At 40.9% G+C, this 25,638-nt stretch overlaps 1 protein-coding gene across 10 annotated transcripts in view; it reads left to right on the top strand.

The window, feature by feature from the left end:
* The window catches only part of GLIS3 (GLIS family zinc finger 3), a 193,709-nt gene that overhangs the window by 362 nt on the left and 167,709 nt on the right, over positions 1-25,638 (top strand). For 3 of the 10 annotated variants that reach the window (XM_032675673.1, XM_032675675.1, XM_032675674.1), the window contains exon 1: positions 521-603. The exons of 2 other annotated variants lie outside the window; for them this stretch is intronic. The gene's annotated coding sequence lies outside the window, so the exon portion shown is untranslated. Of the gene's footprint in view, positions 1-520; positions 604-736; positions 956-14,033; positions 14,055-25,638 lie in introns of those variants that run through there. 5 more of the 10 variants (XM_032675669.1, XM_032675665.1, XM_032675672.1 and 2 more) reach the window with 4 other exon arrangements.

The raw sequence follows: 25,638 nt of genomic DNA, 5'->3' as shown, positions 1-25,638 counted from the left end.
CTCTACAGACAGAGGTCCCATTCAGGTCCCCTCATAGTTTCCCTGCAATCCCCCACGCAGTCGCTTTAAAGCCCGTGTGGAGCCCCCCAAGATCACCTTCTAGCTAGGCTGCAGCCCCTAAAGAGCTCCTAAACATTCCCCTGCAGCCTCCGTGCGGCCCCGCTGCTCCCCCAGTCCCGTCAAAGACACGCACCCAGAGACCCACATACGCACAGACAGACACACTCCCATCAGCGCCCTTACGGCGTCCTCTACTCCAAACACCTCCGGCCTCTGGGCGCCCTTCCGACCCCCATTCCCCCCAGCGCCTTTGCAGCCCCACCCAGCTTCCCTGGCATCTTCCAGCCCCTACAGAGCCAACTCGTCAAGCCCCCCCTGCGCGACCTCCAGCCCCCCGCCGCCTCTGGAAAGCCGTGCTCCGTCCGCAAACCACCGCGTCTCCGCGGTGCAAGGCGGTACGGAGGGGGGCGCTGGCGGCGGGACTCGCCGCCCCCCCGCGCGGCGGAGGCAGCGCCGCGGCAAGGGTTAATCGGGGCCGGCGGGCACATGACAGCCACGGGCACGGCCGCCCGGGCTGCGCGGGAGCTGCGCTGCCGCCGGGAGGTGAGTGGCCCGGGGCAAGCGGCGGCTCCGCGCCCCGCCGGCTGCCCGCGGGTGGGGGCGTGCGGGGCGGCGCGGCCTCTCCTCTGCCCCGCTGGCCGGAGCTGCCCCGAGCCCCGCGCCGCCCGCCCGGGCGGGGACAGGGTGAGTCGGCGGCTCACGGCCTCCGTGCCAGAGCGCGGAGGGCGGAGAAGAAGGGAAAGCAAAACAAACGCTCTTGTGGTGCAGTCATTTCGCGGTTACTCACCTCGCCGGCCAGTCCGCCGTCGAGATGAGGACGCAGCGCTGTCTGGGAGGACGGAACAGACACCCGTCCCGGAGATTTGTCATCCCGGTCGTGAATAAGCGGAGATAGGTACCCACGGAGGGAGGTTATGGAGCGGAGAGCCTGCCCGCCGGCCGCCCCTCTGGCGGCGGGAGCGGAGTGGAGCGGTGAAGGGGGGCGGGAGTGGTGCGGGCGGGAAGCCGAGGTCGGCCGGGAGTGCCGGCCAGAGTGATGCGGGGCTGCCCCACCGAGGTCCGTGGCCCCGATGCCGAGGAGTGTCCCGCCCGGGTCTTCCCGTCATTCAGGCAGTGGCCCCGTTGGCACGAAACCAGACGTGGTGAGGTGACAGCTATGTTCATCTGCTGGCCTGTATGTTGCTAGCAACTTCAGCCTCTTAACAGACTTGAAAGGCATGGCTTTCAGCTGTGGTTCGCTTTTGGCCCCGGTTGAAGCTGCTCATGCTTTAGCTGCGAGGTCTGTGCGGTGAGCCGTGGTTGTGATAAGGGTGGCGGTAGGTGCGAGGTCTGTGGGGTGAGCCGTGGTTGTGATAAGGGTGGCGGTAGGTGCGAGGTCTGTGGGGTGAGCCGTGGTTGTGATAAGGGTGGCGGTAGGTGCGAGGTCTGTGGGGTGAGCCGTGGTTGTGATAAGGGTGGCGGTAGGTGCGAGGTCTGTGCGGTGAGCCGTGGTTGTGATAAGGGTGGCGGTAGGTGCGAGGTCTGTGGGGTGAGCCGTGGTTGTGATAAGGGTGGCGGTAGGTGCGAGGTCTGTGGGGTGAGCCGTGGTTGTGATAAGGGTGGCGGTAGGTGCGAGGTCTGTGGGGTGAGCCGTGGTTGTGATAAGGGTGGCGGTAGGTGCCTCCGGGCCGTTGACCGGGCAGCGTGTGGTGGCCGCCCGCACTGCCCCGCGAGTGGCGGTCACAGCGAGGGCACCAGAGCAGGGCAGGTGTCCGTGCCTCCGTGCCTCTGCCTTCGCATTGCCGCCAGCTCGCATGGAGGCACTGTTGGTGTTTTCTCATGTCCTGCATGCACTGAAGGTCTCATCATTGCCGACACTGCAGTGTTAGCAATTGTGGCTGCACTCCTGTGAAGTCCGACGTTATTATAAGCAAAGAGAACAGGGTAGCATTGTGAGTAAAAGGTGCCATGGATCAGGGTTTGCAGGAGCCTTTTGCTATTGGGCAGGGATGCTGTCGCGATTGACAGCATGTAAGAAAGTGTGCCTCAGACTCTGGTAGTCAGTGCTGCCAGATTTGTATTGGTTTTTTTCAAGAAGCTTGTCTGAAGTTTGTAGCTAGCCCTAATGAGAATAGCGTTCCTCCTGGAAAGCTGCTGTTCTGTTACAGCAACCAGTTGCAGTAGCACAGCTCTGATGCTTAAGGTCCTAATAGAGAAGAATCTGAGGAGATCTTAATTAACATAATAAACTTGAGAAGGTTTCTCTGGCAATATGGTAAAAATGTTCGGTCCTAGCTACACTAGAATATACATCATCCTGTCCACTGATAACGGCTGTCCTTTTGATGGCAGTTGCAGCAGTATCAGTGATTGTGCTCTCCTCTGTGTTTATACAGTCCCTCACACAAAGGCATTCCTTTCTGTGACTAATCTTCCTAGGAATTATAGTGATGCAAGTAATAAGTAATTAGTAGATTTCATTGTACTAACTCTGAGAAACTCAATCATGTTTGGGGGCTGGTTGTCTCAAGTGCTGTGGAGGACCTCCTTTAGCTATCATTTGCCTTTGCTTGTTCGTGCTTTATCAAGAGGTCATAACGATCCTTGAGAACTAGAAACTTTGAGATTGTGTGACCCTTTTCTGTTTTTCCTTGGTTGACCACCCGGGCCCTAGAAGGATGTGATATTATCAGAGTATTGCAGTTTGGAGTAAAACCTTGTGTCCCAGAATAAATTGTCAAGAAATAGATACAAATTACCAAAACAGTGGATGCAAATGTGAGATATTTATTATTCTCAATAGTGCATGAGTTCTGAGATGCTGGCAGACATGGAGGGAAAGAGATTCTCTATAAATAGAGCGAAAAGTTTATTTTTTATTTTCAGTTTTGAAAGCACATTGTCTTCCTTTATTGCAACTGGGATTCTTAATGTACCTGTTTTTCCAAGACTAATTTCAAGTTCTTGGTTATTATTTCATGGTTAAATCTCTGTGTGGTTTTCTTTTCCAAGGAGAATTTATTACCATAAATCACCACAGACCACTTTGGTCTGTGAACTAAATCCAGATAACTATAAAAACTGTAACACCAGCATTTCCTATGCATTTGTGCTCTATTTAGAAAACAAGTTGTTATGTTGATGGCTTACTACTGTGTTAGAATGTGTCCTTCTCACAAACGGCTGTGAGACACAAAAACCTCAGGAGTCAGTGAGGCTGAGGTGAAGCATCCCTCTAGCTTTTTGTGCCTGTCCCTTCCCCTCTCCATCACACTCTTTTCCACCCAGACTGACTCATCAGGAGTGGGATGTCAGGGTAGGGAGTGGCTTCTGAGTGTTTCATCATGATGCCACTGGCAGGTGATGCTCCAAATACCATGGCCATGCAAAGAGGGAAAGGCTGGCAGGGAAGAACAGAACTTAAATGTAAGTACCCTTTGGGTGGCCTTGTGATTACTCAGACCTGATAGTAAGTAAATTTTTTCCTGGAATTGTGCCAAGGAAATTGTGGGGGAGAACATGTTGAAAGGCTTGGCTGTCCCTCATCATGATAGGGATGAGGGAAGGCACAGTCTTGGAGTGCACAGTCCCAAAGAAGGGGGTTATGGTTCATGTTTTGCTTTCTGTGTTGCCTGGTAGCTGTTGCAGAGGTGAGGTGTCTCCAGTGAAAGAACAGGAAGGAAGGACTCTTTGGTGCATTGTCTTTCAGTCTTCTCCTTTGGTTTGGGATAGTGCTTGCTACTCTATATGCATAGTGCCAGTGTCTGATAACTACTTTTGTGAAAGCATATCCTGAGCTGGATTTATTACAATTCTTTAAACTGATCTCTGCAGCAGAGTAATTCAGCTTTTATTGAAATTGAAAAGTGTTCTACCTCTTATTTCAGCAGGTGAGGTAGTAAGCCAACTCTGATTACTTTTCAAAACTGCATATATAGTAGACTATATGGCATACTGTGCTACAGGCAAAGATTTGTGAATTATTCTTTTGTTTTGCTTTCTGAAGAATTGGTGTTCAGATTTTTAAGCCTTCAATTCAGCTTGAATTTAAATGTTATGACATGGCTCTCTGAAAGTGAATTTATGAATCATTGCCATGGTTTTTGAGTACTTACGTTGTCATCCTGTTATTGATGCAGAGTCATAGAGTTTGAGTAATGTCAGCTTGAAAAAAAAAAGAGACTTCAGGAGCAGTGAACATAAGCGTTCTTAAGTGATCTTTTAATATCTGTGGGAGCACGAAAAGGCCACTACAGTATCTACTGATGGACAGAAATATTTCATTAAAAGGTGGCAAGTACTTTTCTTTCTTTGGTAGAACAAAAGAATTTGTCTGTACAGCCATTCAATCTCAGGATAGTATTCCTTCTTGGGTTTTTTGTTTAGTTGGGGGTTTTGTGTGCGTTTGAACTTAGTACATCAAGCTGCAATCGTATTCAGGATTGCTAAGCTTATTTCTAAGTAAGCTGTATTTGTTGCTGTATTCCCACCATTTCCAAGATCACTTGGACTAGAAATGTATCATTATTATAGTTAGCTGTAATTGATAACTATTTATGGATCTGATGGAAAAGTTATACTTTTAGAATATAATTCATGTCCAATTGGGAATTGATTAGTTGTATGTGCTTTAATGCACCTCTCAGTAATCTGATGTTTTGGTTTGATGAATCACCTTGGCCACTGGTGTGAGAAGGTCCTGGCATCATGTTGAAAATTGATGCTAAGGAAATTTAACTAATGAAAAGCCACTTAATAATAGTAAATAATATTGAAAATGCCACAAAATAATAATTTTTAAAATGCAGAAACTTCTATTCTCCAAGGTGCTCTAGTGTTATAAAGAAAGAAAGCACTCATTTGCATCATAATGTAATGTTATACATTTTCACAGTAGAATCAGGAAGGAGACTAGAGGAAGAAAATGTAGAGGAATTATTTAACATGTTTCTACTTTCATAAAAAAGTTCGGTTTGTTTGTACTTGCAGGTCAGTTGGTTCAAAATACAGTTTACTAGGATGAGGAAAGAAATTATGGGCTCAGAGGCCTTTCTTCAAGTGTAAAAAACGCAGAACGAGCTAATGATAAAACTGAGACAATGATAGCATAGAATACTACCATTGCTTGTAAGATATAATATTGCTGGAGAAGAATAGCAAAGGAGACCAGCACTAACAACCCAAGTTGTATATTGACCTGGGTTTTATAGGGCTGGTGGGTCTGTGTAACCTATGTAGAAAAATTCTTCCATTGTTTAAACTAAAGGAGCTTTTGTTGAGTAAAGCTAATGCATTTGTCATGTTATATTCTTTTCTTGATTATATTCTTAGTTTGCTAATGTAGTTAAAATTGCAGACAAGAATTACAGGCAAGAATGATTTTTATTTGTGGACAATTTATAGTGACATGGTGTATACCCTTGCCAGCAGAACAATTGCCTTTTTCTAATATGTCCTTTTCTAAGGATCTAGTCACCTGTGTTAAGGCATGGTACATTCTGCTTTTAAAATAAACTCTGAGAATTCAGCTCTCCTTTTCCTTGCTTGAATGGGAGAGAGTGATTTATACTTCAGCCAGGCATGAAAAAAATAATATTAGTTTTTATTGATGTGCTTTACAATTTTTATTCCCACAATATAAAAATATAACAATAAAAATGGTATGTAGAATAAATCTTTTATGACCATTTAAGTGTGGTTAAGGCATATCTTATTTATATGAGTATAGAGTTTGCTTTTGCCTTTGAAGATAACATGCTTAGGCCTTCCATTTTTAGTGAGTTCTTAACTGGAAAGTGTATGTGAATATCTATGCATAGATGTCTCTAGAGACACTTAGATGGCTTTTAATCTGGAAGTGTGCTATGAATACAGGTTTTTGAAATAAACAGGGATGTTTTGTTTGAGGTTTTTGACAGTGCACAGATGGAAAAAAATTGAGACGTTTCAGAGTGATAGTAAGCAAAGAGTTAATATGGAGGGTTTTACATTAAATTCAATCATGAATATACTGGTTGGAATTTTACTGGCTTCAGTGTTGAAAATCTCATGTGCTGAGTGTAAAAGTTATGGTTCAGCATTTTACTGCAGCAAGATCATAATTAAAACCTTAATATACAGATGAATGAAAAACATAACTGATGCCATACTTCGGTTTTGTTTCTGTCAGCTTGTTTGTCTGAACAAGTTAATTAGGCACTGAGTGTATGATTGAACAAACTACTTAAACATGTGCTTAATGTTAAACAGATGCAACTGGTGATGAAAGTTGGGCACGAGCTGTTCAGCTGAATTAGGGCTGAAGTTACCCCAACTGCATGATATCTTAGCCCAGTGATTTACGCTGACAAGTGCAGCTTTTGCCTACAAATCTTTTTTTATGTCAGGAAATGTTTAGATCTAGTTGATTCTGCCTTGGGGTAGATTGTGACTGAGATGATTTCTTGAACCCCTTACAGTCTTGTCTTCTAAGATTTAAATAGTAGGAAAACATAAGTGATGAAAAGTCAGGGTTTGGAAATTTTTGGTATATTTTAAAAGATGTCCTTGAAAATCTGCCACTATATCATTACATTTCATCTATACCATATAGATATGGTATATCTATAGGCTTATAATAATAGTCCACTTTGGAAATGATTGCAGTTGTGTTTATGAATGGTTCTGTGCTATGCTTTCTTGCAATATTTGTGAAGTGCCTCAGAGTTTGAGGGATCACAGAGTCTTTTGTTTTGTGCTTCTTCAATGCTTTTGCTGTTTCCTCTTCATATTGTTGTATACATATCCTTTAGAATGTGAACTGCTGTTTTTCCTGTTTTGCCAGTATCTGCATGGGGCTTCCCTACTACTGTATGTGCTTTTCCACATGGACTGGGGAGAGGGCAGAAAAAGAGGCAGCTGTGCTCATCCTAATGGCAACTCCCTGTCAGAGAGTCCTTCCAGTCCCAGCTGCCTCCTTGTACTTGGTCAGCATGCACCTAATTTCATAGGTGATTTAGCAAATGCAGAGGCAGTTGACCTTATTGCAAACTTCAGCTTTTGATGAGGCAGGTTTTCTCTGTGTTAGAGCTCTAAGTCATTGCTTGGCTTTGTTCTTTCTCCCCGGCAGACCATATAGAGCTTGTACTTTGTTTCTTGTAACCCGTAAAGTCACGAAGTGAACAGTCACGTGCAGTCCTCTTTCATCTATTACTGCAATATAGTTTATTTTTATTTATGTATTTTTTAAGCAAGTGTAATACACAGTGGATTTCTTACTGAATTTGGATTGATATTAATCATAGCTGAGGGTCTGTAAAAACACACTTTGATTACATTAACTTCTTAAAAAGGAATGGGAGATCATGTAGTATGAGCCATTGGACAGCAGATATTCCTCATGGACCTAGGATGATCTGTGTGGACAGCGGAACTCACCTGTCGGAATTCATGCAGGAACACCCTGCTTGTCTTCAAATAGCAGCACTGAAAGCCCAGCTGTTGGAAACTTGTCTGCCAGCCTGCACTTAAAGGTGCCCCTGGGAGGAGGGCACCTCAAAGGTTGCTCCTGAGAGCAACTTCGACAATAAGTCCCAAGAAACAAGTGGTTACAAATGAGAAGCCCTTATTACAAGTCCCGCAGCCCCCAGGACTTCAGCCCCACTGTTTTTGAAGCCAAAACAGCAAGAATTTGGAGATACTTTTTCCCCATGCAGAGGTGAAGGTAAAACTCATTTTTCTATTGCCATCAGTAATAGCAATTTTTTTCCAGTAGCACATCCCCAGGCGGTGTTAGTTTAAGTAGGTGGAATCCTCTTCTTTACCACTCTTTCCCACAAAAGAAGAGACACTCCAGTAAGATGTTTTGTTATTTTCCACAAAAGTAATTCATCATTTGATTATGCCCAGGGACTTTTTATTACAAAGCAGTTGCTCAGAATTACTGAGTTGCCCTAAGGTTCCTTATAAACAGTGTAATTTGTCTTTGCTTTGGTAACCTAACCTTTTGATTCAACAAATCCAGGGAGTAATTTTATGTTTTGCAGCACAAGAATTTTGTGAGTCCTGTCAGGAATACTCCTTGGATGCATCAACACAGCTTTCCACTGGTACCTAACAGCTTCTTACTGATAAAAGCAGCAATAGTCATAGTGTGTCTAGGCTGGACAAGCTGTAGAACACTTTTGAGTATGTCTTGACCATTTGCAATTCATTTTTTGGAACCACTGTTCATGCTGTAGAAATCGATGATGCATAACTCTCACAAAATTTGGAGGTTCTGTGGTTCTCTGTGAGTGAGTGCTTGTGCATCAGATGAGAAGGTAATGACTGTCTGCTCTTGGGTCTTGGAAGTCAAAATGGAACATTTAAGTTTACAATACTTCTTGACTCTGGTTATTCTGGAGATGGGGATATTCCTTTGGAGGAGTTTTGGTATCATCATTTCAAAACTGAATCTATATATACATGAGAATGTAATGTATAGAAAAGAATTAAACGGTTTAAAATACTAAAAAACCCCAAACACTTGATAGCCAAGTGAAAGTGGAGAAAAGGAGACATATTTCCCATTTTACTCCAAATGTATTGCTTCTCTCCATTTTCTGTTTTTCTTCACTACTTGTCTTTGACAACTTAGGAAGTCCATCCCACTTCAGCGAGGCTTGCAGGCATGAAACCGGTACCATTTCAGAACAAGTTGAAAGTTAACTTCATGGTTGAGTACTCTGCTGAGTCAGACCAGTGGTAATGCATATTCATCGAATGACCTCTGAGATCACTGATGTGTTGCTCAAAGTGGGGGCAATGGCATGTAATTCACAGCATAAACATGAAAAGAGGTAGATCTTCACATGACAGTTTCAGAGGAACTTTTCTATCTCTCTTTCACTACAGGAAGAGCCTGATTCCTGCTGTCTTGAAAATTACATGCCTAAAAACTGCAAATCCATGCTGAGATCTCTAAAGTAGCCTTATATAACAGCTAATCCACATACAGTATGTGTTGCAGAGCAGCATGAGAAGGTGAAGAGAGCATCAGCTAGTTCAGTGGTCTATGACAAGGTGACTTGGGGATTGTCCTGTGTAGGGCTAGGTGTTGAACTTAGGGATCCTTATGGGTCCCTTCCAACTAGGCATATTCTGTGATTCTGGTTTGGGAATTTGATCTGGGATTTTGATCTGCTTTGCCTGATTGATCTGTTCCTAGATGCTGTCATTTCTGTCTTTCCTTCTTGGCCTGAGTAGCCCACACATATGTAAAGTAGTCTGCTGTTTTGTGAGGTAGCTGAAGGGCTGGCATTAAGGGCTGGCTGGTAAGCTATGTATAAACAGTGCTGATTAGGTAAGATACTGCGGACTTCAGAAATGATGGATGTCTGATTCCGTGTTTCTATGTATTTAGGTTATTAATTCCTCATGCTTCAAGATTATTAGCAGCAGGACCACTTACAAAGTTGAAGATTATGCAGGCTGGGAACATATCCACTATGGAAGAACTAAGTCTTACTTGGTCATGTCCAGTTAATTTTCTAAGACTATGAACCTTGCTATGCTGTATAAATTATAGCATGCATGTAAATAAGACTGTAAACCTTCTAAAACTACTCATGTAGTTTATGCTTGTGCACATTTTTCGTATTTTCTCCTTTTCTAGTGGTTGGCACATGGAGGGAAATTCTTTTTTATAAGTACTTATTGTTAAACATTCATCCCAAGAAGACAACAGTTTTACAGTTATCTCAGTATCAGTTACAGAGGTTTGCAGTATTCAAAGTTGTTTTTTGTTGTTTTGATTTTTTGGGGCTTGGTTTTTTTTTTGGGTTGGTTGCTTTTTTGGTTGTTTTTACTTTAAAACACAGGGCATAGTAAAAGCACCAAGATACACCCCAGAATTGGTAAATTGGTGGTTTGGAATAGTTTCTCTGCATTCTTTCTATAATGGATAAAACAGTTAAAGAAACCCCCCACAACAAAACAAACAGGCGCTTCTGTTTGGGATAGAGGAAAGAACAGAATATTTTGGGGCAATCCAGCTGTGTGCTTTGTTTTTTACAGAGGTGATGCTGAGTGCACAAGAGAACAGTAATCTACAGTAACCACAACAGGCCCAATTTACTTTGCTTGAAGACTTCCTTTATCTTTTATAATGTTACAAAGCTTTGAAAGGAGATGGTTTTTTAAGAGAGGATACCACCTATGTCACAGTTCAATAAACTGTTATGTTTCTGTGTATGGAGAAAAAAAAGTGAGTGTGAACATGTAATGGTGTACGTCTCTGACTTCAGATACTTTATCTCCTGTGTGATAGTGATGGTATAATATGCTTTATAATACAGTGAAAAAGTAAATAGTATAATGACGGATTTTTTTTCCAGTACAGAAAAATATGGTAGGACAGTGATTTTTAAATTTTTTTTTTTTTTGCTAGATGTGTGGACTTTTGTGTACCCGTATTAGATATTTTCACATAGAAATTAGATGCAAAATGCAGGCATAATACTACACATATTTGTCATGGAAATCTGTGGTCTTTCATTTTGTTTGATGTTGGCGTGTGGCCACTTTTTGTGAATAATTGGTTTCACACTTTTTAGATTTATTCAGACCTAGAAAGATATCTTTACTGACAACATCTGCTGAGTTGAAACTGAGCTAGAGAGACATCAAACAGGAATGAGCAAAATGAGGGAAAGGATGAGAACGGTAAATGGAGGTGCAAGAGGATGACCTGACCTGCACTGGTCTTCAACACAGAACTCATCAATGCAAATCTTTTAACAGAACTATCCTAATGAAAAATAATATAATTTTTAAAAGCCAGCTTTTTACCGAATGGTTTATGAAAAGGTAACTTTTTAAGGTGTGTAAATTTCAATGAGCTCAGATTAGAACTGTGATCTAAGTGTACTGATGTCCAAAAGTTACATACTCAAGGATTTAGTACCAGCATATCTGCACTTTATGCACATCTGAATAGTATTTTTGTTTTCTAGAAAACCTAGTAGCTATTCTTGCTGCTTTTCTCATTCATTCCTATGTCCAGACAATGGACTTGCGAGTGTGAGCTGGACCATGTTCAAGCATATCCTGAGTGTTCTCGTCTCACGTAGTAATAAAAATCCCAAGTCTTTTTTAAAACAGCACATTTTCTGAAAGGACCAATATCTTTAACACTCCTACTGTTTTCTCATACTCAGTTGATGAAAACATGTTTTTGAAGTTCATCGAGGTATTAAACATGTCTCTGCTGTTGTAGGTAGTTGCAGAAGGTGGCTGTGGGAATAGTTCATCGAATCATAGAATCATAGAATACAATCATAGAATCAACTGGGTTGGAAAAGACCTGTGAGATCATCAAGTCCAACCCTTGATCCAACACTGCTGTGGTTGCTAGACCATGGCATTAAGTGCCATAACCAGTCTCATCTTGAAAACCTCCAGGGATGGTGACTCCACCACCTCCCTGGGCAGCCCATTCCAATGTCTGATTACTCTCTCTGTAAAAATTTCTTCCTACTATCCAACCTGAACTTCTCCTGGCAGACCTTAAGATTGTACCCTCTTGTTAGGGAGGTCACCTTCTATTTTGCCTTCAGCATTATTGGTGAACACTGCAGGAGGGAGGATCCTACTGGGGGAGTTGGATCTTTGATCTGAATCACTGAGATCATACTTAACATGCTTATGGACCATTCATTCAAAGTTTATGAGTGGTAATACAATATATTGTAGTCTTAAAGCAGCCTGGATTTGAGTGATGGAGAATTTCTACTGTGACCAAAGGCTGTGCTAAGGTGCTGTTAGTGTCATTGATGCAGCTCCTGCACCTCCAGCCACTGTGTACCTCCATCACACCTGATGGAGAGGTCCAACATGGACATGGGGCAGGGATAGGCAGCCTGTCAGCCTGGTTTTTGGTCTTACTGTGATTGTGACTTGAACTGGTATATGTGGCAGGATTTTCAACAGTAGGGAGCAGCTCTCAGTCATGAGGGCTGTAGCCATCTCCATGTCTCCAGTTCTCCCTGGCAGCAGGTGACGCTACATGCATGGGGAGTTCAAGCCTTAAAACCAGTCTGGCCTTTTATTCTGCCTTGACTCTTCTAACTAAAACCAGTGTAGTCAGCACGTGGGTATGTAATGAAGACTGTGTTATAGTTGTGAAGGCTTGACTTGAAGAAGCAAGTCTGGACATTTGCCCCCCAGATAGGACAGTCCAGTAAGAAATGCAGAAACTTGTGCAGATAGGCATGGACTCCTTTTGTTCTCCTTTTCCAAGGCCGTTGAAAATACAGCTATCATCTTCCATTTCTGAGGTTCCTGCAGTGTTAAGTTTGTTCCTTGAATGAAAGAGCATTATGTATTTTATTTTCCATTTTCTTTCAAATGTGACTGTAATTTTTTTTTTCTGATAAAATGAGTCAGTTAGCTAATGTTCATGTGTAAGATGAGTATGTTTTCTGTAAGGCTCTTCCATATCCTGGAAATAGTTGACAGGCATCAAATCTTGGGATTTCATTTTGTTTTCACACCAGAGACTCTGGAAGAAGAAGTGGTTCCAGTGCTGCTAAGCTGTGTGAGAACTGGTCAGGGAGGATAATTTGTCTCCTGTTGCTAAAAGAGGCTTGTTTCCCTTTCGAACAATAACCACACAGGTCTATGAGGCGTGTTATATGCTGAAGTGTTAATCAGTAAGCAGCTTGAATCACACTTGAAATCTCTTTAACATACTTAGTTTGCTCTCTAGTACTGTTGTTTTTTATGTGTCAGTTGGCGCAGTCTGAAAAAAAGATGTTCATCAGTATTCTGTGCAGTTCCTTATGCAGAAAGCCTGACTCAAGACTTACTTTCTTTTTCAGTTGATCTCTATAATCAATTGACAGCAGTTTTAAAGCCTAGTTATTGATGTATATTAAGTATAGCAAAGTAAGCGATAATGATCTTAGTTTTATCCATCGTGACACATTTTTCAGCTTTGCATATCTTTCAGTGGCCTTGATATGCTTGAAAAAAACAACACAGGATCCATCAAGGCAAGGAAATAATTCCTTGCAGCTCTGGCAGTTGTTTGGGGAAATCCATTCTGAAGATGGTGAGGATTGGTCTTGGTGGATTCTTTTCTTTGGTCTAGAACTTCCCGAAAGGGCACAGGTGGGAACATGAGACTCCCTGAGTGTAAACCTGCAATTAGTTTTAGGGACTGGATGATCGGCAGTCCTGGTGAGGCTTGAGAAGGGTCACTGTTGTTCTTGGTATGCCTTTCCTAGAATGTGTAAGAGATTTACTTTGTTTTTTTGTGAAAGGTAGTGGATAGATTCCTGTTGCAAGACACTCCTTTGGAGTGCTTATTTCAAGTTAATTCCTTTTTCCTGCTATCTGTCATGTTTCAGGCATGGTTCAACTCCTGAACATAAATGATGTTCAGGCAACCTTAAAAAGAAATGATGGAAGGCAGTGATTTACAATGACTATGTACTTTTACTGTCTTTCTCTTAAACATTCAGAATTATGTTTAAGAACAAAATGTTTAAGAAAATTAAAAAAGCTGGTGATGCCAAAATGCATGTTGGACTATGTGTTATAAAGGCCCCAGGCAACCTACAAAAATTCCTTGAAGAGTGTTAGGCTTAATGCCGAAAAGGATCTACTTTACACAAGAACTATAAAACCCCTCAAGGGTATTAAGTGTATTGCCAACACTTACCCATGCTGTGTTAAGAGTACATTTTAACTTCTCTCATACCTAACTTTATACCCTTTATTCTTTGCTTTGTGCGCCTGGACAGTGAGCTTTAAAATTACTTGCAGCCATTCAAAATACAGTATAGAGAAGGGATAGATTTAAGTAAAGCCCGTATTTTTTAAAATTTCCATAGACCAAGTATTATTCTATTAGACTGGGGCAAACCCATTGGAGGTGATGGGTTGTATTTATCGATAACTTTATGATACCTGTTTTCCCTGTGATGACAGCTTGTTGTTATCATTAGCATCCAAAGAGTCTGTCTAGCTGGAAAGCTGTGAAGAAAGGATAGGTAAGCTGGATGGGGAGGCTGCACCAAACTTACAAACCCATGGGCAGCCTCTGGTGGAAATCTCAGTGTGGCTTTGAATGTCCACTTCAGTAAAATTCTGAAAGGATAAAATCAGGGCAGATGTACCTTCCTGAGATGGTGACTCTTCCAGTAATGCAGCATTTCCTTTTCTTCCTCTGTTGTCACTGATTAAAGGATGCTTATTTTCAGCATCCTAAAAATAGTTGATGAATTTTATATCTTCCAGGTCTGCAGAGAGGAAAATTCTATGCCTCAGGTCAAGTCATTAAAAACAAGAAAACCAAAACAGGCCAAACTATTATCTTTTCCCTTTTTTGAGAATTTTCAGCTTAGTGTATGATTTTTCAGTTTTATTTGATCACCAGGAGGTGGCACTAACAAAATCTGTTCTCATACAGAGAGATGTATGTTTCAGCCACCTTTTTTTAGGGGAAATTTGGAATAAAAATCTAGTTGAAATATGAAAGTTCTGCAAATTTTGTACCTGAGAATTCTTGAAAACTGCATTAAAACCACCAGTTCCCTCTGGGTGAATTAAGGTTTTGGTATTTTGGTATGAATATGGGTAGGTCACATAAATTTGCTGTCCCTCTATTCTTTTCATTGGCAACCTTTTGAAGTTATAAATGTAAAAATTAAGCGGTTTGAGATCTCCACCTGAAGTGCAGTTTATTGATGTGAAATACAAAATTCAGACCTGCATGTGCACCTCCAGAGAGGAAGCAGGCTGTCTATGCATTTGCATAGAGGAGCAGGCAAAACAAAAAGCTGCCCAGTGCACAATTAAGCATAGATGTGTCCGAATACTGAATTTTGCAGTTGGATGTGGTGTTTTGGCCTGTTGCCATGGTGTTCTTCCAGAAGTATATAACCCTTCCTAGCAGTGCTATAACATGATCTTCACCATGGTAATGTGTTTCTTTCTTTGGTCCCCACTGCTGCAGACCTCTTAGATGATGGTGAACAGGAAGCAAACCAGCTGCTTGCTTTGCTTCAGCTGCTCTCTCTTACCACTCACCCTAGGAAAACAATGAGAAGCTGCTCTTCTGACATGTATTTTGTACATAAAGTGCAAAATGATCTTCTGTTTACTTTCAGGGTTCTTGCACAGCTGTAAATGTGTGGGATACTCCTGCAAGGAGCAGGGTGTTGATGTCAGCAATCCTTATAAATCCCTTCCAACTTGAGATTGCTGTGATTCTATGATTCTGTAATTCCTCCAAATTACAGAATAAAAGTGGGAACTGTCTGAATAAATGAAGAATTGTCTGCACCAATGATATCTTTTTCTTTTCTATTTTACTTAAGCATGGTCTTTCCAAAGCTGAATTTTGTAATTAGTTCTCTCTCGGATTTCAAGGAAGCTGGGGGAAATAATGCAACCTTTTTAAAGGACCATTTTTGCTTGTTTGAACGTTGGTTTGACTTGGACAATAAACGTCTTAACATGTACCGAACTGATCCCTAAGTGGGTTATCAGAACCACTGAATACCGAACTGATCCCTAAGTGTGTTATCAGTGAGTAGCCTGCACATGTCCCTTTGTCTATATTTCTGTTCCTCTTATCTCTTCCAGGCTAAATTTCATCTCAGGCCAGTGAGGTGTTTGCAGGCATATTACCTTATACTTCAATTAGTGGAACATGTCTTTCACTGCTAGTTGTAAGAGTGCACATCATTTTTTCAGCAGACTTGATATACCAGCTCAATATCTATTGAGTGCAGCAGATGGGGCACTAGGCAGGGAATACAGAGATGAAAATGGCTCAATTGATGTTTGTTGTATTCGCATCAGCATGGCTGCATTTTATTCAGGTCTCTGCGGTGGTATTTGCTGCTGGAGCTTCTTGGACTATGGTGTCCCATTTTAGCTGTAGGTCCTCCTGTTGTCCTCTCTTGCCATTTGTCTCTCTTTGCTTGGATTCAGAGGGAAGAGGTATTTATGTTTGCCCAGCGACAGGCACAACCGCTACTGCAACGCAAGTCGCAGTGACGATGAAAATATAATACATAACAATGGGTGCGATATGTCTAGAGGGAATAAGTAAATGGGGAGATTATTCTCTCTCAAACAAAGAAACAGATTTAACTGTGGCATTAATTTTAAGGTGCCAAAATAAATATACTACAATGAAATGCTTACTGTAGGCTTTTAAGCTGTATTAATATGAACTGCAAAAGCCAGGTGTGTTTTTTAATCTTATTGCTCCCCTGATAAACTCATTGTGTAAAAAGCAAAATAGTCATATTAAATGCTGTGGCTTTACCAGTGAAACTTGCTTGATGATAAAATGGTATTACTTCTGTATTTCAGCAAAGAAACATCTTCAGTTCTGGTAGCTCTAAATGGAACTTTCATCTCTTAATTTTATCTTAAAAATTTGATCTTGCAAAACCAATAAACATCATCTTAAAATAAAAATCTAGGTTATTCTTAAAGGGGGAACATTTTTTGAGACTGGGTGAACACCTAGAGAAGTTTGTTGTCTCCATGTAACTGTCATATTTATGGGGGTAAGTCCAGTATTGCCATGTTATGCCAATGTTTGTGAAATTCTGCACGTGATGAGCATGGCCTTCAGCTATTTTGTAGCCAGGGGTTCTACAAAGATTTAAGTGTCACTCAGATTTAGGTGTCACAGGGGTACATGTGCTGCTGAAGCTGAGTAACTCTTGAATTTTTTTCAGAAATTGGAAGTCAGCTCCCTGGTCCCCCAGAATGTGGGGGACCAGAAGTTCCCTCAGAAGGGGGTATAAGGAACAGGTCTCACATCCTGGAAGGCAGGAAGGCCTGGAGCAGGAGCAGAGAATGAGTTTTTTCCCTCTCTGAACCCTTTCCCTCAGTCTTGTGACACAGGATGCAGCTTATACATAGGCCCTCTTGGAAAAAAAAAACGAAATCCAAAACCAAACGAAACATGTTAGGGCAATATTCTCCAATACATGAAATGGAACTTCTGATAAAAATCTCATTTCATTGGGCTTTTATGTAGTCAGTTCTACAGACTCTATGTGGTTGATAAAATCAGTGGTTTTAAGTGTTTTTCTCTGGGCTTTTTAGAGAAGAAAAGTCTAACCATTTAACACGTTAATAGTGTGGTGTCTGTGTGGAGGTTTAGTTGCTGGCTGGGGTTAAACCATGACATTGTGTAAGAGGTTTCAAATGATAATAAGAAAAAAAGCCTGTTTACAGTGGATTATTATGCTTTAATGAGCAGAGACGACCATCTCCTCAGGTTTGTCAATTTAACAATAAGTTTGACATTTTTGTCTGAGGATAGTTCCAAGCTGAGAGGTCAGTAGAAGACATATGCCTTCCCCAGCTTTAGTTATTATCACAAAGCAGTTGCTGTATAACATTTCCCTTGCAAAAGCTCTGGAAAGAATTTTGACATGAGAGGTTACCCTGCAGGTGTTCATATGGAAGGCAAATAGTGTCCAAGGAACATCTCCAGGGCATGCGTCTTCTGTTGCTGCTTGGAGTGGATGAACTTCAGCCAGTGAGAAGTTACTGGTGTCCAGGCTGACCCATGGTAGATATGTGCAATGGTGAGGAAACTTCTGCTTTTCCCACTGCTCTTTCCCTTTGCAAGTGTGTCTAAATGCCTAATGAATTTAGTCCCCTGAAATGGCACCAAACCTTGTTCCAGCCCAATTTCTGTTGAAATCAGTGGTGTACCCGGAACTTCATATTTCAGCTCTGGTGACAGATTTCTTTGCACATCTGCATTTTCAGGAATATTTCGCAGAGCTTCCTACTGCTTTGCGGGAAGCTTGGTAGGGTAAAATGCTATTTCAGAAGGCATTCCTTTGTGTTCAGCAGAGGTTGCTTTGACAGGCTCTGTCTTAGTAATATTTATTTTTTAATGAAATTGAGATTAATATGAAGAAGAAAATACATTTAAACAATTGTGAGTGGGTGCAGTACTTGTTAAGTACATTCTTCTGCATTTTCACTACCTTTCAATGTCTGCTCCTTTTTTCCCCTAAAAATAAACAAACAAACAAAAAGAAAATACAAACTGGGGAATGAGATGCTGGAAAGCAGTGTCAGGGAAAGGGACCTGGAGGTCCTGGTCAATGGCAAGTTGAATCTGAGTCAGCAGTGCCCTGGCAGCCAGGAGGGCCAACCCTGTCCTGGGGGGGCATCAGGCAAAGCATCACCAGCCGGTCGAGGGAGGGGATTGTCCCGCTCTGCTCTGCACTGGAGCAGCCTCACCTTGAATATTGTGTGCAGCTTTGGGCACTGCAATAGAAGAAAGATATTGAACTATTAGAGAGCATCCAAAGGAGGACAACAAAGATGATGAAGAGCCTTGAGGGGAAGCCTTATGAGGAGCAGCTGAGGTCACTTGGTGTGTTCAGCCTGGAGAAGAGGAGATGGAGGGGAGACCTCATTGCAGTCTACAACTTCCTTGTGAGAGGAAGAGGAGGGGCAGGCACTGATCTCTTCTCTGTAGTGACCCAAGGAAGTGGCCTGAAATTGTGTCAGGGGAGGTTTAGATTGGATATTAGAAAAAGGTTCTTCTGCCAGAGGGTGGTTGGGCACTGGAACAGGCTCCCTAGAGAAGTGGTCACAGCACCAAGCCTGACACATTTTAAGAAACGTTGGGATGATATTCTCAGGCACCTGGTGTGACTCTTGAGGATGGTCCTGTGCAGGGGTAAGAGCTGAACTCAATGATCCTTGTGGGTCCCTTCCAACTTGGCATATTCTGTGATTCTGTGAAAATAAAAAAGAGAGAAGGTGTTGGAAATGCTTGACCATTGCTATCTGGTCTGTATCTCATCCTCAGGTAAATAAGCTCCATCAGACTGAAATCTCTCTCCTAGTAAAGAAGCCATATTTGGGTCTCCAACAGAGCAGTGGGATAATGCTCTTTCCCTGCAGTCTCATGGAACTGGTATCATTTCATCTGCAGAAGAATCCAGACTCTTCCACTTTTACAAATGTTTTTAGGCTGATTCCTACCTTTCCTTTAGTAAAAATCCTTTACAGAATTGAGATTTGAAGAATTAATTACTAAAATATTAAGTAGTAGTTTAAAACTAACAGATTAAAAAACACCAGTCAATTAAAATCTGCAGTGTGGCTAAAAAAACACTGACAAGTTGTAAGAGCTTGCACATTGGAAATGGCAAAATGGGAAATGGCAAGCTTTAAAATCACTTTTCCCCCAAAATGTTCTTTGCTTTTCCTGTTGGTCAAAGATAACACTAAAAATGTAAGTAATTAAATTTGACAGATGTTCTTTTTGAATCTGTGGTCCATACGTGATTTAGCTCTGCTTAATAGTACTAAGAAGGTTTTGGGAACACCATCTCCATGCAATTTCTGATTCAGTTCTCCAGTTGTTCATGAGGGTAACAGCTGTTAATGCTGACAGAGAATACTGGTTGACCTTTCTACAGTAGACATGCCAAGCCTTAAGTAAGTTTTCTAAATTATCCTGTTATAAAAAATAGAGTACCAAGTAGAGCTAGCCTAAAAAGTGAAAGAACTGAGAAATCAAAATCTTTATTCATAAATGCCCTACAATCTATAATAGAGTAGGGTCCCCTACTCTATATAGTCCTTGCTGGCAACCAGTTTGATTTTAGGTGTAAAGGCCAGCCTGGTCCTTTCCAGTCCTTTGCAAAATCTTTGTGTCTGTCCCCTCTGAGATGTGACTTTCTGCCTATCCACCACCATCCTTCTTCTCCATCCTGACACTGTACCCTGCAATCTCTCCAGCCCTCCCTCCTGCCACTAGCCCAGCAGCTTCCAAAAGCTGCCCAGCAGCTCCTCTGTTCTCCAGGAGTTATGGAGGATGGTGTACCCCTTCTAACGGCTAGTGCATGCAACCAGGAGCAAACTGCCCAAGTCAAGCTGTCTCAGATTCCTTGCATTTTCAGGAGCTGTGGGTTAGAAGGCCTTCAAACCACTTTAGGAGCTCCGAAGAAGAAGAAATGCTACCATGTAATTTCCAAAAAGATATTCCATTCAAACCCTTCATGAATGGGTTAATTCATGAAGGGTTTTGAATTCCTCTTCAGAGGGGGAATTTTTAGGCTAGATTATGTTTTATTAACATTATAATGTATTCAGGTTTTGTTGATTTTGAACACCAAGAGTGATGATTTCATATGAGCTGCAATGAAATTGTACAGGTTGTTCTGTGTGGGTGGTATTTACTACTGATGAGATTGAAGATGGAGATACAGCAGTTAAAAGGTTTTTACTTTTCAGTGTCTTCAAATCTGAGGTTTTGATGAAAAATATTTCCCTGTATTTCACCTGAATGTCTCTTTTCTTTCTTTTGCTTCTTTTCTTTAATGTTACTTGAGTGAGGCGTCTAAGTGAAGTGTTTTTAACTAGTGTTGAAAAATTTAACCTTACTTTACAGTGAAGCGGTACAGTTTGTCTCAGTCTGTCTGTTTCTGAGACCTGAGTGAGATTTGGCCACTGGTAAGCCTTTGGGGTTATCAAGAGTTTTACCATGAATGTTTTGAAAACATCTTAAATAAGTGTATTGAGCACAAAGTTTGAAGAAAAAAAAAAATCTCTACATACAGTTTAGTAATTTTCACTTAGTTAAAAAGAAAATAGATAGTTTTACTAAAAGGCACTTGAGAAAACCCAAAATAAATTTATAATTCAGGCTTTATTCAAATACCAGTATAGTATGACAGGCAGTTTTCATCATTGCTGACATATCACTTTGGCAGCTAAATATAGCTTTTAATTGTGTAACATGCACTTTAACATCTTTGTTCTGTCCTGAGACATTTTCAGTGTTTTTTTTCAGAGCTCAGTTCAGTTGTAGCATATTTGACCTAGACTGAACTTACTTTTGTTGTATACCACTGTTTGAACATCTGTTAATAAACCTGCAGTTGGCTTTCAGGTTCCAGCTAACGAAACTGTAATTGGTCTGTCAATCAGTATTCACAAATAAATGTTCTTCTTAAAAAAACTACTGACCCAGCACTGATGTCAATTAATTAGTGAAATGTATCTTCTAACACAATCCAGACCGTTTCTTGTGAATATTTTGATGCTTTTGGCACTAAGAGAGGACTGCTTGGTTATTTATTTGCACAAGCATGTAACTAGAAAATTAGTTGGCTTTCAAATAGGAGGAAGTGTTTAAAAAAATCTTCTGTAATGTAAGAGAAATGCTGTTCATTTTGGGACTTCAGGATGGAAGATTTCTTTTTGTTTCCTCTGTCTCCTATCTGTCCAACCCATGGGCAGTGGGATAGTTAATGCTGCTGCCCAGACCTTTCTTTGTCCAGAGAGGTGCAAGGCTGGTGGGTTTTGCCCACTTAAACTGTACTCAAATTCCTGCTAGCTTTGCTGTACCACCTGAAGTGCTTTCTATATTGACTTCTTGCTGTGTCAGTATCTTTCCCGTCTTGAATATACTTTCTCAGCTACTTCCCTTCATTGGTATGAAATACGGTTACACATCTTATTTCCATGTGAAAAGCCATTTATTTTTAAATACATCATGTGTGTTCATAAGAGAAGTGGGAAACTTCTGCCATGGGTATTTATCTTTGAAAGATAAGATTTTTCTGGCCTAGTTGTCTTTTGTAAACTTTTCAAAAGCCCTGGATTGTTTTGGAACAGGAAAAACAAGCTGTTAAAGAAATAATAAAATTTAAGACTGGCAAAGCATCTGATTTTCCAACTGCAAACATTTTTAAAAATGTTTTGAATTATTGAAAAAACAAACTTATCATCGGTATTTTCAGTCATTCATACCTAACACTTGGTTCTGAAGGGTGCAGTCTGAAGTTCAGGTGACTTCATTGAAATTACTGAATTGCTGCAGTATAAGATTTAGGGTTTGATTCTTAGACTCTGTTCTCATCCATTTTCCTGGTGAATAGTCTTAATTGTTTTCAGTATTTCTGCTTATTATCTATTTACATAGTAATATATGCACATAGCCTAAATTTACATGCTCGTGATTAATTCAGCACGAATTCAAAATACAAGATGTAAACCTGCTTTATTCCTATGAACAAGTGAGTCAGATAGTGTGGCTGTCTAACTTGTGACCAAAAAATAGTGGCCACTTATTACTACTGTGTGCTTGTGATAATACTCTCATCACCATAGCAAAAAATCGCATGAGCTGCTTTTTTGTATTGCAGTAGGACATGATGCCATATTTCCCCTCTTATATTGGAAAAAGCCCAGCCTACCTCACATGAAATTACATATCTGTATTGTAATCATGTCTGTTAGCTCTTGTGGAAAACTACTGGTTTTTTCCCCTGATCTCCAGTTTTTCTGCTTTCTCACCAGCAATTCCTGTTCAAGGTGCTCTGAGTTGTTACTAATACTCTCTCTGCCAAAATCTGTGGCTGTTACTGTACAAAAAATGTACAACTGCAAATTACAGATGTCTTAATTTCTGCACAGTGCCTGTGGTCATACCTCTCAGTTACCTTTCATATGCCTTATATATGTGTCTTTTTATCTGAAATGGACTTGGTCTATGAATATTAATAAACACTTTTAACACACTGCTGAGTCTTATTCAAAATTTTACAACTTGATTCTTTGCCTTAAGCTGTAACTGTTATGTGGAGGGTGAATACCTGGCAAGGATGAGTAGTAGCACCTCTAAATTAGCACTTGTGACCAGCATGATAACTCAGTAAAGACACAGGTTAGTTCTTGTCATTTCCCCAAACAGGTAGTACCTGTCAGAAGCACCTTTGGGGAAGTGGTCCTTTAAGAGATAGAATGAAGTCAAATAAGGTGGAGTCAGTGATAAGTGTAACTCTTGCTTTTCACCTCTCAGTGATTGTAGTTTTGTTTGCAGTCCATCTTTTTATCATCCTCGTTGTGCTCTAGTTATTTCCCCATCATTGCTACCTTTTATTTTTAGACTTTTCAAAGCATGGTTGAAATCCCTTCTCAGTCTCCAATTTCTTGATGAAGAACTACTGTGACAACGCTCATGATAAGCAACAATGTTGTAGTGTTAAAAATACACACTTTATGTACAGCTACCGAAAGACACAGAGAGCTGCAGTGTGAAGTATCTACAATGTGAATGACTGAAGTGTTCTTGCACAAGAAGGTAATAGGTTTTGTTCATGCAGATTTCTTTTAGTACTTTGACTTCTGGTAAGACCAATACTGACTGAAATTGCTTGTGTGTTAGAGCTGAAGGTGTGTGAACAGATACCTATGGGAGGAAGAGGGCAAAGAAAGTGTACGCGCCCCATGTTTACTTAACCACAGTATAATTCTGCCAGCTGGACAAAGGGAATATGCTGCTAATTGCCCTGCTACAAGCCAAGTGGAACACCAAGGACCAAATCTGTGTGAATGGCATTCAGGTTACTTGAGAAGTTTTGCAAAGCTGTTCTTCCTGAAGGAGAGACCTGGGAAGCATTGTGCCTCAGAGTTCACAGGTTTCACTAGGCAGATACAGTTTTGATTTACTTTCTTTTTTTTACTTCTTTTACTTCACTATTGTCTGCCTTTTTCAAGACCAACGCTGTAGTGTAAGTCTTGGAATGTGTGTTGTCCTGTTACTGGCCACTGAGAGGAGCACAGCTGTGTTAATCTGGTACTGCTTGTTTTTAAAACCTTCAGAAATGGTTTCACTTTGTCTGATCTTGTGATCTTAATATAGTAGAGGTGAATTGAAAAGTTTACTGGCGCTTTTTGAAAATCTCACTTTATGTTTACCGAAGTAGAGGCTGGGACTGAGTGCTGTGCAGGTGTAAGACAAGTTTATACAGAAGTGCTGCTGAGGATGGCTGTAGGTAGGGACCTGGACTGAGCAAGTTCCCTGCTGTTGTAGACTTTGTGTGTCTCCAGTGGTCCCATTTAGTTGAGTTCTTGCACTGCAGAGGGTAGCTGAAATCCCCTGGTCTTGGTATTCTTACATTGCCAGCTGACAAACATGAGCTCAACGTGCTCGGTGTTGAGGGTGGAGGACAAGCAGGGTCTTCTCAATACCCTTGCCAGTCCCTCTTGTTTGACTGTGACAAGAAAATGCACAAGTACATTTACAGATAGCTCTGTGGTTGAAAAATGCTGATGAATGTCAAATCACTGATACCATTTGAGGCATTCAGTGTCTTCTAACACTCCTTTTATGTGTAATGAGTAACTCAGCAGAATCATCAAGAAAAAATAGACTGTATCTATTTTTAGGAGAAAGATATGTTTATTACTCACGTTTTATTGTGGTAAAAAATATGTTTTGTGTGATCTTTAACTTTTTTCCTCACAGTTAATTTTTATAAAAATAAATTTGTCTTTTTTAGGGAGGTGTTGATGTATAAATAGAATTGGGAGTATTGAAGAATACAAGAAAAATGTATTCCTATTCTTGACTAATAAAAATGCTCTTTCAAGTGCTCCAGCAATTAGTGTACTTTTCTACAGTCATACAGTGAACATTAGAAAATGGATTCTGTGCAAATAACAAAAAAAAAAATCATTGTTAGTCTTTCACTGTGCATTTCTTTGTATATTCAGTTTTAGGAATTCTGGTTCAAGAAAGATTGTCAATTCCTCAGTCTCTGAGGACACTGGAAAAACTCTGCAGTATGTTAAACCAGAAAACACCATTTCACATTGATTGGACTGAAAGAAAAAAGTTCTGCAAAACAGAACAAATAGCAGGCATGAGCAGTTTTTTTCCACATAATTGCTCTTGTGAATTCCTTCACCATATACTAACATATAAGTTCATTAAGGCTCAAACTGAATGGTTTGAATAGTTCTTTACCCACAGACCTCTAAAATGAGTCTTTTAAATTAGATGCTGGAATCTTTTGCAAGGGGTTTGAACCTTGAACATAATTATAATAATCTCATTTTTTCCTTTGCGACTACGCAGCATGTTATAGATTAACTAAGGTATTTAAAAAATGTGTGGAGAAAGAAATAATTTTTGAAGAGTTGCAAACAAGAAACTAGGGGTTATTATGATCCTAACAAACATGCTCCCAATTTATTGTTTCTTTGAAGCAGAAAACCTGGGTGTGACTGTTGAGATTTATAGGATTTAGTTGATTACGTTAATAAAATGTATAGGTTTATTCTGATCATAGCTCTGATCCAGTCCCGTAAATATTTAGGAATTTACACACCTGTACTGATGTGAGATAGCCTATTCCCAAGGATTTACGTGGTCAGATTGTTGGTTGTTCATTCATTTGGTTAATCACATTGTACTTTTTCAGACTAATATAACAAAGATCTTGGAATCATTAGGGTTGTAAGGGACTTCTGGAGATCATCCAGTTCAACCCCCCCTGCCAAGGCAGGGCCACCTAGAGGAAGATACATAGGAAGACATCCAGGTGGGTTTTGACTGTCTCCAGAGGGGAGACGCTGCAACCTCCCTGGGCAGCCAGTTCCAGTGCTCTGCCACCCTCAATATAGCGAAGTTGTTCTTCATGTGGAAGTGGAACTTCTTGTGTTTTAGTTTATGGCCATTCTCATCCTGTCACTGGGCTTCGCTGAAGAGTCTGGCACCATCCCCTTGGCACCTACCTTTGAGACATGTATTGATGAGATCTCCTCTCAGTCTTCTCT

The sequence above is a fragment of the Chiroxiphia lanceolata genome, chromosome Z (assembly GCF_009829145.1).
Source record: "Chiroxiphia lanceolata isolate bChiLan1 chromosome Z, bChiLan1.pri, whole genome shotgun sequence".
Classification (NCBI taxonomy): domain Eukaryota; kingdom Metazoa; phylum Chordata; class Aves; order Passeriformes; family Pipridae; genus Chiroxiphia; species Chiroxiphia lanceolata.
This window is presented reverse-complemented; position numbering and strand designations above follow the sequence as displayed.